This window comes from Pseudopipra pipra, chromosome 9 (assembly GCF_036250125.1).
Source record: "Pseudopipra pipra isolate bDixPip1 chromosome 9, bDixPip1.hap1, whole genome shotgun sequence".
Lineage (NCBI taxonomy): Eukaryota > Metazoa > Chordata > Aves > Passeriformes > Pipridae > Pseudopipra > Pseudopipra pipra.
In genome coordinates, this window is record NC_087557.1 from 26,970,360 (window position 1) to 26,985,142 (window position 14,783).

At 47.1% G+C, this 14,783-nt stretch overlaps 1 protein-coding gene across 1 annotated transcript in view; it reads left to right on the top strand.

Annotated features, from left to right (window-relative positions):
• Window positions 1-14,783, top strand: part of ZSWIM5 (zinc finger SWIM-type containing 5) — a 98,657-nt gene that overhangs the window by 26,102 nt on the left and 57,772 nt on the right. The window lies entirely within an intron of this gene.

Consider the following 14,783-nt stretch of genomic DNA (forward strand, 5'->3'; position numbering starts at 1 on the left):
AAGGCAAGAAGTTGCAAATGCCTCCAACATCAACCTTCTGCAGTACCTTTTAGCTTGGCCTGTCAGCTGTTGAATGGCAGGAGATGTCAGAGGAACGCAAACATGTTTTGCAGATGCTCTTGTGGCAGGGATTTAGCATCCTTCCTTCCTTCATTTGTATTTTTGTAGTTTATCTTCTTTTTCCAAATTTGTATTTCATGCCCTCCCCACCCCTCATGTCCTTTTTCATCTTTACCATCTTTGTGTCTTCTGCCCTGTTCCAGTGGCTGTGGTCTGAGGGCCTGAAGATTAGAGGATCACCCTAAAGGATCTGCAGAAGTAGTCAGGCTCAGTAAACCCAGCCTGTTTTTGGGAGGCTGATGTTCATGCTGTAGGGTTGCATCTCCACTGGGAAAACACGTAGAGATCTGCAAACATAGAAGTGTTGAAGATGATGTGGTCCTGCCTCTTTAGCTTCTCATGGTGACTGATAAAGCTGAGTGGTGCAGGGAATAGCCCTGGGAAGGACATGGGCAGCCTGAAGGGGCTCTGAGGATGGAGGTATCCAGCACATGAGAAATGCAGCCAGGATTTTTTTTCCTGAAATTGTTGTGCTTCAACCAAGTAGTGACTCCCTGGGACAATATGTTCTTCAAGATGGAGAAGCTCAGAAGATGACAAATTCTCCAGCTTTAAGGAATATTTGCATGTAAGATCTCAGGGCTGCAGGAGAATCTCAGCCCTGTTTCTTTAGCTGGTGGATTATGCACCTGACTCCACCCCACGATGACTAGAAGAGATCTGTGCCAGTGGAGTGTTGCCAAGGTCAGACACCAAGGCATTGGCATTGCCAAGTGCCAGAGACCAAGGGCTACATGCTGGAAGGAGCTGAGTTCTCTGGGGCAGTGTGTGGAGAGCCTCTTTGAGTGCTCGTGATGGCCACTTTGGCAAAACCTCTAATGGGAACAAAGTGGAAGCCATCAGCTCTTCCTTTCCAAGCACACCGGTACCAGGTTGTTCCAGTTCTCCTCAGGATGCCAGGAGCTTGGCTTTCTGCTTGAAATGGTTAATCCTGCTGTAAAAAATCACATTCTTGGTTGCTTGGGAATTGTGCTGCAGAAGTGTCTCCAAAATAATAAATGGCTTTGAAAGTCGGAACAAACAAGTGTTATAGATTACACTTCTCCCCCACTTTCCTCTTTTTGTCTAAACCAAATTCATATAGCTGAATTTTAAAAATACACAGTCTAATCTCCCTGAAACCTAAAACCATTGATCTTTCCTGTAGGGCTTCATGAATGTATTCCATTTTTGCAGTATAGCTGTCATCTTGAAGATTGATGATTAAAGTAAGGCTTTTTCCCCTAAAACCCCATTTTCATTTGCTGGTGAAGCTGTGGTGAAGTGTTGAATTGGTGCAAGATTCATAGCAACCCTTGTATCAGGAAGGAGAAATTAGTAGTGCTTGTTTGACACTATATACCTACCTCACCATCAGTGCCCATTACCAGTTATGTGACTGTAATGTCCTGGGAGAGGGGGGAGAGAAAGATTTTTTGGGTTGCAAAATGATGTGGTTGGAGGTAATTTTTTTTTTCTGAAGCCCATCCAAACAAACCCAATTTTTGAGCTATTTTGGGCTGTGAGAAAGTATGCTGTTCTTCTGCAAAGACAGAGGTTGTGTGTTATAATCCTCGGCTGATGTCCTCACAAGGACCAAATCACTGGGAAAGAAGACAAACCAATTAGATGCTGGAATGGAAAACCCCCAGGGGGAGAAGCTTTGCCTGGGTGTGATGTGAAGCTGCTGTAAAATACGTAGAGGTGTATTGGCAGACAGGGAAGGATCCCAGTTGAGGGTAGAGGAGTGGGTCCGTGCCATTTTGCGCTGTTGGGATGTCATCACACAAATCTGCTCATGTCATAAATTGGCCTGTTTGGACCTTTTTCTTTCCAGGAAACTAAACAGAAGCGTGTATGTGAACTGTGAGCGAGGGAAGTGGTTTTTTGCAGAGTTCTTGTTCCAAGCAGGAGAAGAGCATATGTACAATAGACTTGATCTTCGCTTTGCACATTTGTCACTTAGCATCTGTCCAGCATACAGCATGGTTGTTTAAGGTGTCCTGGTTAATAACCAGGAGGAAAATACACAGTGCTAGACTCATCCTTCCTGTCTCTTAGGGAGGAGGTGGGTTATTTATCCCAGTAATAGGCAAGCTCATGTTTGGTGGCTGCAGGGGCTTTCTTCTTGTTGGAGCCTTTGTTTTTAACCTCAGGGCAGAGCTTTGTGAAATTACAGATTTACTGAAGAAAAATTTTGCTTGATTGTACCTTCTGCTCATTTTTCAAGTAGATACCTGAATTGTACAGGTGTATGAGGATGTACAGCACAGAGACCAGAGAAGTGCTAGGCAGGACAGTTAGGACACTGGTTAAATTGATCGTAGTGATCCGTAAACATCACCTTGCCTTCCAGGTATTTACATAAGTAGAAATCAGAGTAAATATTTGTATTGGGATAGACCATTATGCCAGCTGATGTACAGATACAGGAAAAGATGATGTCGCCTGCCAGTGTCATCTTGACAACGTTAAGTGGGGGCGAATGTTCCTATTTACCCTCAAGGTCTTGGGGTAGATTTCTTTTTTTAAACGTTGTTGAATCAGTTGAATGTGAGGTGGTTTGCTTTTATTTCCCCTTTCAACTTTGAGATCAGAGTTATTTGCCCTCCAGATTAAAACCCAGCTTTGGAAACGAGAGTGAATTTATGGAGTGTGGTGCATTTTAATTAGAACATTTAATTAGGAGAGAATTCATGAGAGTGGGTCTTGTTTTAAAACGATCAAAGATGTTAAATGAAAACAAAAGGGAAAGAAATTATGGAGGGGCATAAAAGATCATTTATTTTGGGTATCTTCTCTACCCATCAAAGGAGATCACCTTCTGTCCTGTGCTTTTTGTTCCAAAAATAGCTGAGGTGCTGCCTGATTTCTGCAGGTCGATGTTGATCTCTCTTTGTAATTAACTATGAAAACAAATTGCGCAGTTGGGAGAAGAGAGAAGTGAGTGTCAGCAGGCTGCTGGAGATAGCTCAGGTGTGTAAAATGGCTACACCGTCTCACCGCCGACTGCCCTGGAAATAAAGCTGTGGATTTCTCGCTTGTGTTTAATGTCTGTGTCATCTCCTCAGCCTCTTGCTGACAGTTATTTTCCATGTGCGGCAGATTAATCTCCCGAGGCTTCTGCCCATCTCCTCGCTGAGCTGCATTAACATCTCCTTGCTTTTGGTATCAACCCATGAGCAGCCAGTGTGGGCATCATATTTTTCTGATGGTTGATGAAGGAAACAAGGCGGTGGTTTTCCTCACAAACTACTTCTGTCTTGCTTGTCTCCAAGCAGCAAATCGTGGTAGGTAGTGATGTCAGGGTGAAAGACTGACCTTCAGGTCCATCACAGGGTTTGCTCTGCTGATTCCTGCTCAGGTACGTGCCTTCACAGAGATTTCCAAGGAAGCTTAAAAATCAGCATCCCTTTGCGGACCTAAAATACAAACCTCTATTTTTAGTACAGAGCAAGATCTGATGTCCTCAGGAAATGAAGTCACTGACTTCACTGCATCACCCGTTTCTGCCATGGAAACAGTTGGTGAATTAATGCAAGTTTTGCACAGGTTTAACAGCCATCCTCCTCTTCAGAGCGAGGGGTGGGAGGAACATTTTCTATTAAACTCAGAATTGTTGTTTTAAGTTATTAATTCCTTGCATCCTAATGTATTTATCTCTGGCTGCAGTGAGGAGTGGAGAGCTTTGAAATCTCGCTAGCTCAAAGGATGCTTTCTGCAGTGGGGAACAAAGAAGAAGCATTGCTTTAGTAGGACACTACATGGATGTAAAGGGTATTTTACATACAGTGTGCGACTGTGTGTGCATACATACAGCATGGCAGAGCCTTGCTGCTGGTTTTGAGAGGGTGCAGGTCCTTGTGTCCTTCAGGACATGCCATGTGTGACACGGGTTCTGTGGAAATGGAGCATGCAGTGTCTTGAGCTTAATGCAGGTGGGGTCAGGACCACCACTGGCAGTCACAAAGCTGTCCTGGCTACTTGGGACAGAGACAGAGTGAAGAGAAGCTAGGATGGTGGTAGTGGACGATGTAGACCCTCCACACCAATGTGCTCTCCTCATCTGTCTTTCCCAGGTGTTACAGCGGGAAGAACATTTTGTCCTAAAAATCCGGACTTCAGGACCTGGTTTTACCAGGAGCAGGATTAGATTTGGGATATTTTTGACTCTTAAGTGGTTTTTGCATCTAGTTTGATTCTCTGCCAGCTTTGCAGTGTATCTCCCTTGGTACCCCGTGGCATGTAGGAGCACATTGCAGGGTGCAGTATGTCCCAGTGCAAAGCACTTGCCTGCCTGCTGCCCCTGGGGACGTGGGTCTGAGCTGCAGTGACGGGGTGTTGGTTCAGCCACGTGGCCGTGAGCACCGTCCTCTTTGGGACCTTTTCAGGCTGTGTTGTGTGGTTGGCCATGCTTTCTTGAAGCTGTTTCCATCCCCACTTCCTTGGGCTCACTCTTGGCCAAGAAAACATCAAGTTGCTGAAATTATAAGCCAGTATTGTACTATTTATGTTGGAGGAGCGGCGCAGTTTACATAGACGGGCTCTTTGCAAAATCAGCTTACGCTGGCTTTTAGCAGTTGAAGTGAACAGCTGTATCAAGTTAGAGATGCTGAAAGGGAGTCCAGCTTCTCTGACATGACAGTGGGCTCTGGGTGAGGGTCAGATGTTTCCAACTGGGTTTTGCCGGGGTTCGAAGCAGGAGTGGTTTGGGATAGGGGTCTGAGCGCCACGTTCCCCATGAGGAGCAGGGATCCTGGAGGCCTGGTATGTTTTTTACCCCTATCTCAGCCATGAATAACAGGCAGGGCCCCACTGCCTCCAGATCATGTTGAGCAATGCTGTGGCGTCGGCTTGATGTTTCTGGTCTTGCTGGAGAGCAAATCTTGGTGTGGTTTTCCGAGTTCCGCTTTTCCGCTCTCGTTTGTTCTGTGTGAGCCTTGGGCTGCCACCCCAGCTCTGCCCCACACCGTGAACCCCCGGAACTGGGAGCAAGATGGGTTAAAGCTTGAAAATCCCTGGGAGTATGTGGGTACTGGGAGGCCAGTTTGGACATGGTGGGAGAGCTCGGGGATATCGGGCTCCCCTCTGGTCTTGGTTCTAATGTGAACAGGTTTTGATGAACTAGTCTGATCTTACGGCAGGATCTGGAGGGTGTTTGGGACATCTCTGTCTAGGCATGGCGTATGGCAATGTGTGGGAGGGTGATGGATTTCTTGGACGATAGGACAGCTGGAAAAAAAACAACTGTTGGGCAGATGTGCCCTCTTTGAAGTGGCTTGAAAGGGTCTGTTGGCCCTCAAAGAGGGGAAACTTCCTAAGTGCAGCTGCCTTGTCTCTCTGGTTGTGAATTGTCCAAAAACCTCAGTGAGTTCTTGCAGGGTGAGCTCAGGCTCCAGGACCAGGACCCCTTAGGAGCACTGGCACTGCCAGAGGAGCCAGCTCCCTCCCACAGATGCTTTCCATGGCCCAAGAGCTGGAGTAGGCTCTTGCATTCCTTTCCCTGCCAGCCTAGGAGCTACTTTGGACAGGACTGACACTCCATGTTCTCCTGGTTTTCTCCTGGCACTTTTTCCCAGCATCAGTGATGTTTTAAGTAAGGGAATAGTTTCTTGCACCTGATGGCAGGTTTTTGCCATAGGAGCGGTTTCTCTGATGGGCACCGTACTTGTGTTTGTAAAGGAGCAGGCTGGCCAAGGTCTGGAAATGAGCATTTTTAAGGCAGTGAGGGAAGGAAGATATTACAAATATGATTAATGGCAGTGGGTGTGCATCTTAAAACTTCTTTTTGTTGTTACTTGATCTTTCTCCTGCAAACTCAGCAGCTGACTTCTGCAGAAGATAAACACATGGGAGGAGAATGAAGAGGGGCTCTTTGGTCTTCAAAAGCAATTAAGTGTTGAATGTCTGACTTGAGACATCTTGAAGAGGCCCAGACTGCAGCAGGAGGATGTTCATCCTTTTCTGTAAAGCAGACCCGTTTAAGGGCTCTCAGATGCACAGCAGCAGTTGCAAGTCACTTGGGCAAAGTGTGATTCCTTATGTCAGGGGGTGCATGGAGCTGTGCTGGTCAAAGGCAGCTCACACCAGGGCTGCATTTTGTCATATAATCTATATTTAGGTTGTGTTTTGCATTCACCACAATTACTTTAGAATAGTTTAAAATGCAGCTGACGTTGATAGAAGTAGATGAGTGTGATTGGAAGTTTGGGTCCTGGTAACTGTGAGGAGATGTCCTTGGTGCCACAAGATCTCTGAGAAGACCAAAGCAGTGACATGAGTCAAGGGATTGTGTAATTCTGACACACAGGAAAGCAGATGAGTCTGGCCACCAGTGTTTCTCTAGCACTGAATTGGCAATTGTGAGCTCGCAAAGGGCAGGGGCTGCTGCTGGTGAGCTGGAGGTGTTCCTGGAGATGCCTCTGGGTGAAATTTTGCATTCCTTTGAAACATGAGGTGGCCACCACATGCTGAGGTAGCTGGCAGGAGATGAGGGCAGAGCCCAGGCCAGAAGATCTCTCTACTTGGCTGCATCCAGTTTTTGATAGCAGGATCTGGCCAGAGATGTCAACTTGTACAGGCTGTTTGCCCTTTCTGAGTCATAGAATCGGAGAATGGTTTGGGTTGGAAGGGACCTTAAAGAACATCTTGTTCCATCCCTCATTCCATGGGCAGGGGCACCTTGCACTAGACCAGCTAAAAGTCCCATCCAGCCGTGCCAGGGATGGGGAATCCTCCCATGACCCCATGGATGAGATTCTCTCATGTCCTATACTGCCCAGCTTTGTGGTCCTCATTGTTTAGCCCGATTTGAAAAAGGATATGGAAAGACTTATTAAACCAATGACCAAGTCCTTTAGCTGTATCTCTGTGTGGAGGACAGGCTGAAAATCATCTCAAGGGACATGGAAATAGTTCTTGTTTCACTGCTTCCGTGTGTAAGGAAGGTGAACAGGGGCCAGGTTTCTGTACCCCCAGAGACCTTTTGCCCAACAGTATTCATGCAGCAAAAAAAGTCTTGAATTCAGTCAAAGCTGAGGAACTGGGCAAAGTTTAGGAAGAAGCTTGGTGCAGACTCTTGTTCCTAATCCAAGGAGTGTGGTGTCTGCTTCTAAAACAGCCAGGGGCAAATTGTCTAGGATCCAAGTTGGAGGCAGAGCAGTGGGGCCTCTCACTGGTGCCAGTGAACTTTTGATATGCTTGCTGGCTGAATCCCACATTTGGAAGGTAAATCCTGGGGGGAAATTGCATCTATTACCCGAGCACATGCTGTTTGAGCGGGACTCCTGCCTGCTGTCTGCTGTCCAAAAGTTTTGTGTCTTTTTCAATATAGTCCTCCAAGATCTCTAATGGTCACTGGAGAGACTGGTGCTGCCTGAAGATGATGCTAAACCAGTTCTTTGGGGTATGTAGATGATTTTCTTGAAGTTGATGGTAGAGGAGCCTTGTCCACTGGCTTAGACCCTCAGTGATAAGGGATGTATTCCACCATAAGCTGTACTGGTGGGATAGCATGAACAAATCTTGAGATCATACAGTCTTACGGAGGTATGGGGATGTGCTGGGAAATCTGGAGGAAGAAATGGGTGATTTATTCCTTGGGAACATTTTTCATCTCCTCACATCTGTTACTCTTTCTCCTGCCTTTTCTTCCCCCCCCACCATTTACACTTTGTCATTAAAACCAGGAAAGAAAAATCCCAATATGCATATGACATTTTACGAAAGTGCTCTCTGTGCTCTTAAAATCCAACAGTTTTGCTGAACAGCATTCATCTGTAATCAATTAGAAGGTTTTCTGATCAACAGAAGCTGGAGGTTCAATTCCCTGGAGCTTAGCACTCCGCACGAGGAGGTGGGATTGCCTTGGCACTTAGTCTCCTTTCACCTGAAGAAGGAAATTGGAGTTGCAATGAATGAAACTCAGTGAGGCAGGATGAGATCAAAAAGCTCCAAACATGCTTGTTAGCCCTATTCCAGCCCCATTTCAGTGGTGTTAAACCAGATGGTCCAGATGCAGCTTCCAGCTCAGGAAGTTCTGAAGCTGCTTCTTGCCAGAAGCAGGGGAGAAGCTCTCTCTAAGAGTTGTCAGCCTCTGTCAGAGACAAGATAGAGGTGAAAGCTGTGATCCAGTGCAGATTGGCATGTTGTTTTGGGGTCCTCTGTGATGTGCTGCCAGTGGTGGGACTGAGACCTTGGGGTACCTAAGTGAACCTAGTCCAATTCCCCCACCCCAAACCTTGAACTGCTCACCTCTCCCTCCTGAAACCAGCCCAGTGTTGTACTGATGCCTGATTATAACCCTAGAGGAGTAAAACTTTCTGGGGACAAAACCTTACTTTCACACTGCTTGGAGCCTGCTCTGGCTCCTCTGCAGTGTGGGGACTTCATCTCCAGTTGCCCCATCCATAGTCTTTGGAGAAGGCAGTGACTGGGTGAAGGAAAACTTAAGCTAAGTACCAGGAGGAAACAGAGTCTCCCTAAGTGGGGATGAACTGTCTGAGTATTTTACTTCTTAAAAAGAAGGACTGAAGCCTGCTGAGATGTCAAAAACTAGGTTGGGCCAAAACTGGGACATAATCATGCAAGGAGGGATCGATTCTGTGCGTTCTTGGCCACCAAAGTGTCTCTTCCCTCTGTGCTCTTAAGAGAGCTGACTCTGTAGGAAGCCTGTCCAAGGCTGTCTTCTTTGGCTTCGCAGCAGTCGAGAGCAGCAGCAGAAGCATCCTCCTGTCTGATGGCCTGAGCATCAGGATGTTTCTCCTCTCAGATGGGGTAGGGGCATAAAAATTACAAATAAAAGGCAGAAGGGCTTTTGAGAGGGTAATAGAGTGCAAGATGGAGTATTAAGCCCATCTCCAGCCATAATTAAACCTGCAGTTGGAGGGTCTGTCACATTGCTTCAGACCCTTGGAAAAAAAAAATCAGTTGCTAGCTTCATTAGTAATTAAATGTCCAATTACTGTATGTAATGTTTCTGCTTTGCTGAACTCCACAACTGCATTCATAAACAGCCCTAAGGAAGGCCTCTAATCTGTGCCATTGTTCTTCAAGTGGTTTGCACATGCAGAAAAAGAAAAGAAAAATCAGGCAGACATTTATAATATGGAAAGGAAAGGGGGAAGGGGTGGGAAGACGAGGAAATCAAATCAGCATCTTCCACCTCCCTCCCCCTTCGAGGTAGGATCTCTGCCAAGCCCACAGAGAAGCCCTCAGGCCCCTCGAGCATGCAAATGTAATTTTCTATCCAGACAACACACTATTTTTTTTTTTTATAAAATGAAGTCCACCCCCACTCCCCCCGAAAACCTCCTCAAATCCCTGAATGCACAACAGAAGCAAGAAGAAAATTACAATGAAAAGAGAGAGAGATGGGAGGGGGGAGAAAAAAAATAAAAGCAACAGCAGCCCACAAACAGAAGGAGAGATGGAGGGAGAATTGAGATGAATATGCAGTGTCCAGAGTTTAAATAGACATAAAAGATAATGAAGGTGGGGAGGGGGGAGGAGGGAGGAGAGATTGTAATCAAACAAAATGATTTTGGTCCTCTTCAATCATCCCTGGTTTGCAGGCTGTCATTTTATACAAATTAGAGCTGGGGTAATTGTATGAATATTCACTGGGATTGAAATCACGTTTATTAAAGGGAAGGCACCCTTCTCAGGGCCCACTGCGCCACTTGGCTTTTGTTTGCCTGGAACAACAGGAAAGTCACTTACGCAATGGATGAGCACCAGATCCACGCCCCCCTCCCCTCCTCACCCCCGGGAGGGCCAGGGCTGGGGTTCTGGGAGGATGCTGGAGGTGGCTGGGCGCTCTCAGGGATGAGTGGCCCTTGCCTTTGGGGTGAGAAGCAGAGGACTGTGTGGAAATGCCCCTCTGGGGGATAAGAGCCATAGCCTGGGAATTGTCGTTTTGCCTCTCCTGCAGAGGGGGGAACACAAATGCTCTAGCCTTTAATTTCCAGGCAAGCTGTTATTGAACCAGCAATAGCTTGAAACCATTCAGGATTAAATAATTGCCACATTTTTACATTATTATTATTATTATTATTATTATTATTGTTGTTATTTATTTTCCCCCCTTTGAGTGTTGCTGTGAATCGAATTCTTCTTCCTGCTCGGGAGTCCGACCCAGGTCTGTGTCACACATGTCTGGCACCACGCTGGGGACGGCTCCTCTCATACATAACCAATCAAAGATGTATTCAGGGCCGTTGTGAGGAGACCAGGGATGATTATAAGTCGAGCGATCCAAGCCTTTTGCTGACTGCTCACCCTCGCATATTATGAAATTTCTCTTAGAAGGGCAGACAAAGCCTTTTGAGCCCGTGTATGGTGATGGCCTCGCTTGGATGTCTGGCTTTAACCGCTTCACAATGTCAGGCTCTCGTTTCTGAAAAAAAGGCAAACGTATCCTATTGTAGCATGTCAAGTACCCAACGCTGCCATTCAGCAGCCCAGCCATGGCTGTAACCCATCCTCGGGTTGTCACGGCAATGCAAGGAGATCGCTCTGCCACTCGGTAGCCGGCGGCAGGAGGAAGGCGAGGCTGACCCGAAGCAGAAATGTTCATTTAAATATTTGATTGTGCCTTGGCCCGGCGATGGGATGGGTTGTCCCTTCTCCGGGACAGCTGGGCTGCAAGCGAAATTGGGGTGACTGGGTGTCATGTTCGGTTATCATTGACAACGCCGTCCGTAATAAATCGCGGTGCTGTGCGGGGGCAGCCCAGGGAAGGAGATGTGTTGGCCTGGGGGGGATCAGGACTGTTTTTCTGCCCAGGTGCTGGCAGAGCTGTGCATCTCTGTGCCAAACCCAGATGAGAGTAAGAAATCACCTGGTGGGGGGACCAAAGGCAATTTTTAAAAAATTTTTTAGAGCTTACCTTTTATTTTTTTTCTCTTTGGATCTAAAAAAGATGAATTCAAATCTGAGGCAGCCAGCCCTGCCATTGCAATGGGTGCACAGGTAGTCAGCGTCTAACTTGAACCTTACAGTTAAAACAGCTAATTTAACCTAATTAAGGGATTGTTTTTCACTGAAGGTGGGAACATTGGTGGGGCAGACTGCAGAAAAATGGTTCACGTGTAGTGTCAGAAGTCTTCTTCTGGAATTGGAGTGATTGTAGCATCTGCCTGCACTGTGGAGGGTCCTGCCTTCTCCAGATGATAAACCAAGCTCAAAGGGATGACAGATATTCCCAGCATTTTCCCAGGGCTCAGCTGAGGCTGCAGGGGTTTGATCTGATAGCACTGACACTACAAGACCAGCCCTGGTAGAGCAAGGAGTTGGGTTCTGCTCTCAGCAGTGGTTGTGTCAGGCTGAAACATCATCTCTGGTCCTTCTGCCTGGGCCTAGTAAAACTTGGCTTTCCCCTCTTCTGTCTGTCCTGCCCAAAGCTTTCCATGGAAGATTCTGCTCCAGCAGTGCCTGGTGCTGCTCTTGACCGGGCTGGTCAGGTCCTCTCCACCATGAGGGGAGGCCACATGTATGCTTCTCGTTGGAGTCCCAACACTGTCTCTGGCTGCCCTGATTCAACACGGCCTTGTACGCAAATAATCCTTCAAAGCTTCAACGTGGGAGGCAGCGTGTGCTCTTTGGGGTCATTGGGCCGTGTGGTTCCTGGCTTAGCACCCTTGCTGGGGGATCATGTCCGTTGGGTGTCCGTAGGCGTCCTTGGCTTCCTGCAGACCTGATGTAGAGCAGTAGAGCTGCCCATTTGTTTTTTATCCAGGGTTTTCCTGTTCTGGCAGTGTTTTGCCTTTGAAATGCAGCCCAAACCCCCACAGAGAGCCCCTGTATTGAACCGTGAGGCGTTGAAGGCTGTGCTCGGGGAGCTGGTTAGGATCAGAGGCTCCCTGTGGCATTGAGGGCAAAGAGGAGGAGTGGGCTGGTGGTTTGAAGGCATGGGAGGAAATGGTTGCCTGTCTATTGATGATGCCCTTGTTGCTTGGATTGGTGCACATGTGCTGGACAGATCCTGCAGACCCCAAAGCCCATATGAACTGAGCTGATGCTCTCTCTGGTGTGATGGGGGGTCCTCAGAGACCATGGGTGAGTGTGAAGCTGAGGTTTGTGTGAGGGGAAAGAACATAAGGGTCAACCCCATAGGCAGCCAGGCAGCAGCAGCAGCATCGTCTCTGCTCTTAGGTCTTGTTCTCTTTGGGTTGTGTGTTGCCAGGCTCTTCTTGGGCTTTTCCATCACAAACAACTTTGCCAGATTTTCTCCTCATTTGGATACAGGGACCTTAAACTTCTGAAGTGTATTTTTGCTTCTAGAGACTATGGTAAACCTTATCTTACTACGAGGATATATCAGTGAAGGAATTTCAGGGTAGACCTGTAGGATCTAGATTGCTTTAGGGTCATCTAAATTGCAAGGACTTCTTGAGGTAGAGTAGAAAGGCCATTCCTTAGGTCTGTGCTTGGAAGCTTTTTTCTGTAGGGAAACAGAATGGTTTTGGGTTTTTTTGTCTTTTTTTTACTCTGGGCTCAGTTGTCACTGTCCTAGTTTTTGAGCAAAACTAAGAAGAAAAGTCATCAAATGGTTCAACATTTTGTTATGATACCAGGAACAAGGAGTCTTTCCAACAGAAAAGATAATCCCTTGTCTCATTAAGTTTGTGACTTTGAAAAACTCCTGCTGGCTGTTTTCTGTGGGGACCATTTTCTGAGGCAGCTTCTTGGTTTTGAATGGTTTCATTCCTCAGCGCTTCTTTTGAGTGGAAAGTTTAAAGATGCGTCATCTTGCTTGAACAGGGCGATAAACTGTGAAGCAAATGTGAAGAGCCTTAGAAATGGGCTGTACAAAATGCAGATGTAGAGGATTAGAAAACAGAACTGCACTACATCCAGCGATAAGTAAGGTTGGACTCAGCAATTTCTGAGCAGTTGCGCCAGGGAGGAGCAGGGAATGATTTGCTTTTTGGCTCCCAGCGAGAGAAGCAGAGACGGGGAAACCTCTGGGGTTGGTTTGTGCCTTGGGTGCTGAGCGCTGTGGTGTGGTCAGTGGAGTTCTGCTGAGGGGGCTGGGGATGGCAGAGAGGTGAAGTACATGGCAGTGTCTGTTGGGGCCTGTAGTCTTGTCACCTGTCACCCAGACAGGGCAGAGTGATAAAAACATCCCAGTGGTTTTCGTGTTTGTCAAGTGTTGTACGCTCCAGAATGGTTGGCATTTCCATGGATGAAACACAGCTGCTGGCAAGTATCTGTTGCTTCTGTTTGGGAGATACAAAGGGAGAGGAGGGACTTTAAGGCAATAATGATGCTTTGAGGTAAGGAAAATCGAACATGCAGCTGTTGGGGAGTGTACCCAAGCTGTCAGTTCTGGAGGTTGGAGCCCCCCAAACCAACACTCCAGAAGTATGGCTTTGGTGGCTGAGAGAAAATCAATTCCTGCCTGGAGCAGGGGAGGCAGGAAGGGAAGCCCTGGACTGTGGCTCTCATCTACTAGTGCTCTGATTTTGCCTAAAAATTTTTGCGGTTTCTCCAGGGCTCAAGTTGCTCTCTCATGACTGGGGGCACCACACACCTTGGGTTTGTTCCTGAAGGGCCTGCCTTGCTTTTGCAATGCTGATCATCACCTGTCTGAGCAGCTTTGCTCAGGATTTTGTTTTGCTCAGGAAGCAAGCATGCAAAAGCTCCTGTTGAGTATTCAGGCCCCACCTCTAGCTCAGGGTTTCCTGCACAGCCCTCTCCCTGTGAGATGTCTTTCGTGCCTTCTCCTCTGGCTTGCTCATCTTACCGGAGGAGTAAAGCTGCCGTCAGTCCCCTGTGCTCTGGGGTAAGATCTGTTGACGTATCCCGAGGCTAGAGTTCCTTTCTGTTTACAAGTAGTTCCCAGGGCACAGATTACAAGTGCTATGATAAAAATGTTGAGTTGGATATCTTTATTTTTATTCTGTGATCAGGTCTTTCATCACTTGCCTCTCCCTAACCAGGGAGCTCTGAAAGTTGGGTGGATTTCAGGATTTCCATCTACCCCAAAAGCTGTGCAGATTTAGTCACCACTGGCCCAGCCTTGAAAGGCTTAAAGCTCTCCAACTCCTTTTGACTTGGGGGTAGCTGTGCAGGCTCACTGTCTTGCTGGAGGTTGTTGGTGGACCAGAGCGTCCTCCAGATCCTCTTTTTCCTTGGGATGAACCTATATATACACCGTCTTCACTGACCCCTTGCTTGGGATGCCTGGGGTGCAAAGACCCCTGCACCTATTCCTGCCAGGTGCATCCCATCAAGATGGGAACTCATGGAGGTAGGTCTCCTTTCCATTTCCAGCATCTTGTGGGAAGGCACAAGGGGATCCTAGAAGTCTTTTCTGCTGGATCCCTTTTGCCATTTTTTTTTCTCCTAGTTTCCTTTCCGAAGATTATCCAAAGACATGAATATTTTGCGATGGACTGTGAAGGACTTTAGAAAGCTGTAAAATGCACATCAGCCACTCCATAAACGCCAGAGATGCTGCGCAGAAGCACAGCTACTCGAGTTTAGCCAGCTCTGTATATCAAGTGATCCCTGCAGATTTATTAGATGTTTCAAAATGGATTTGAAATAACTGGATTTAGTGTTTCTGGCGATTCCTTGAACCATCTTGTTTTTCAGCCAACTTGCATAAATGTGCCAGTCATGGGCTGCGGTGTATCAGCCAACTTAGCAAATGGTTTTATTTATAGCTGAAAGAGTGT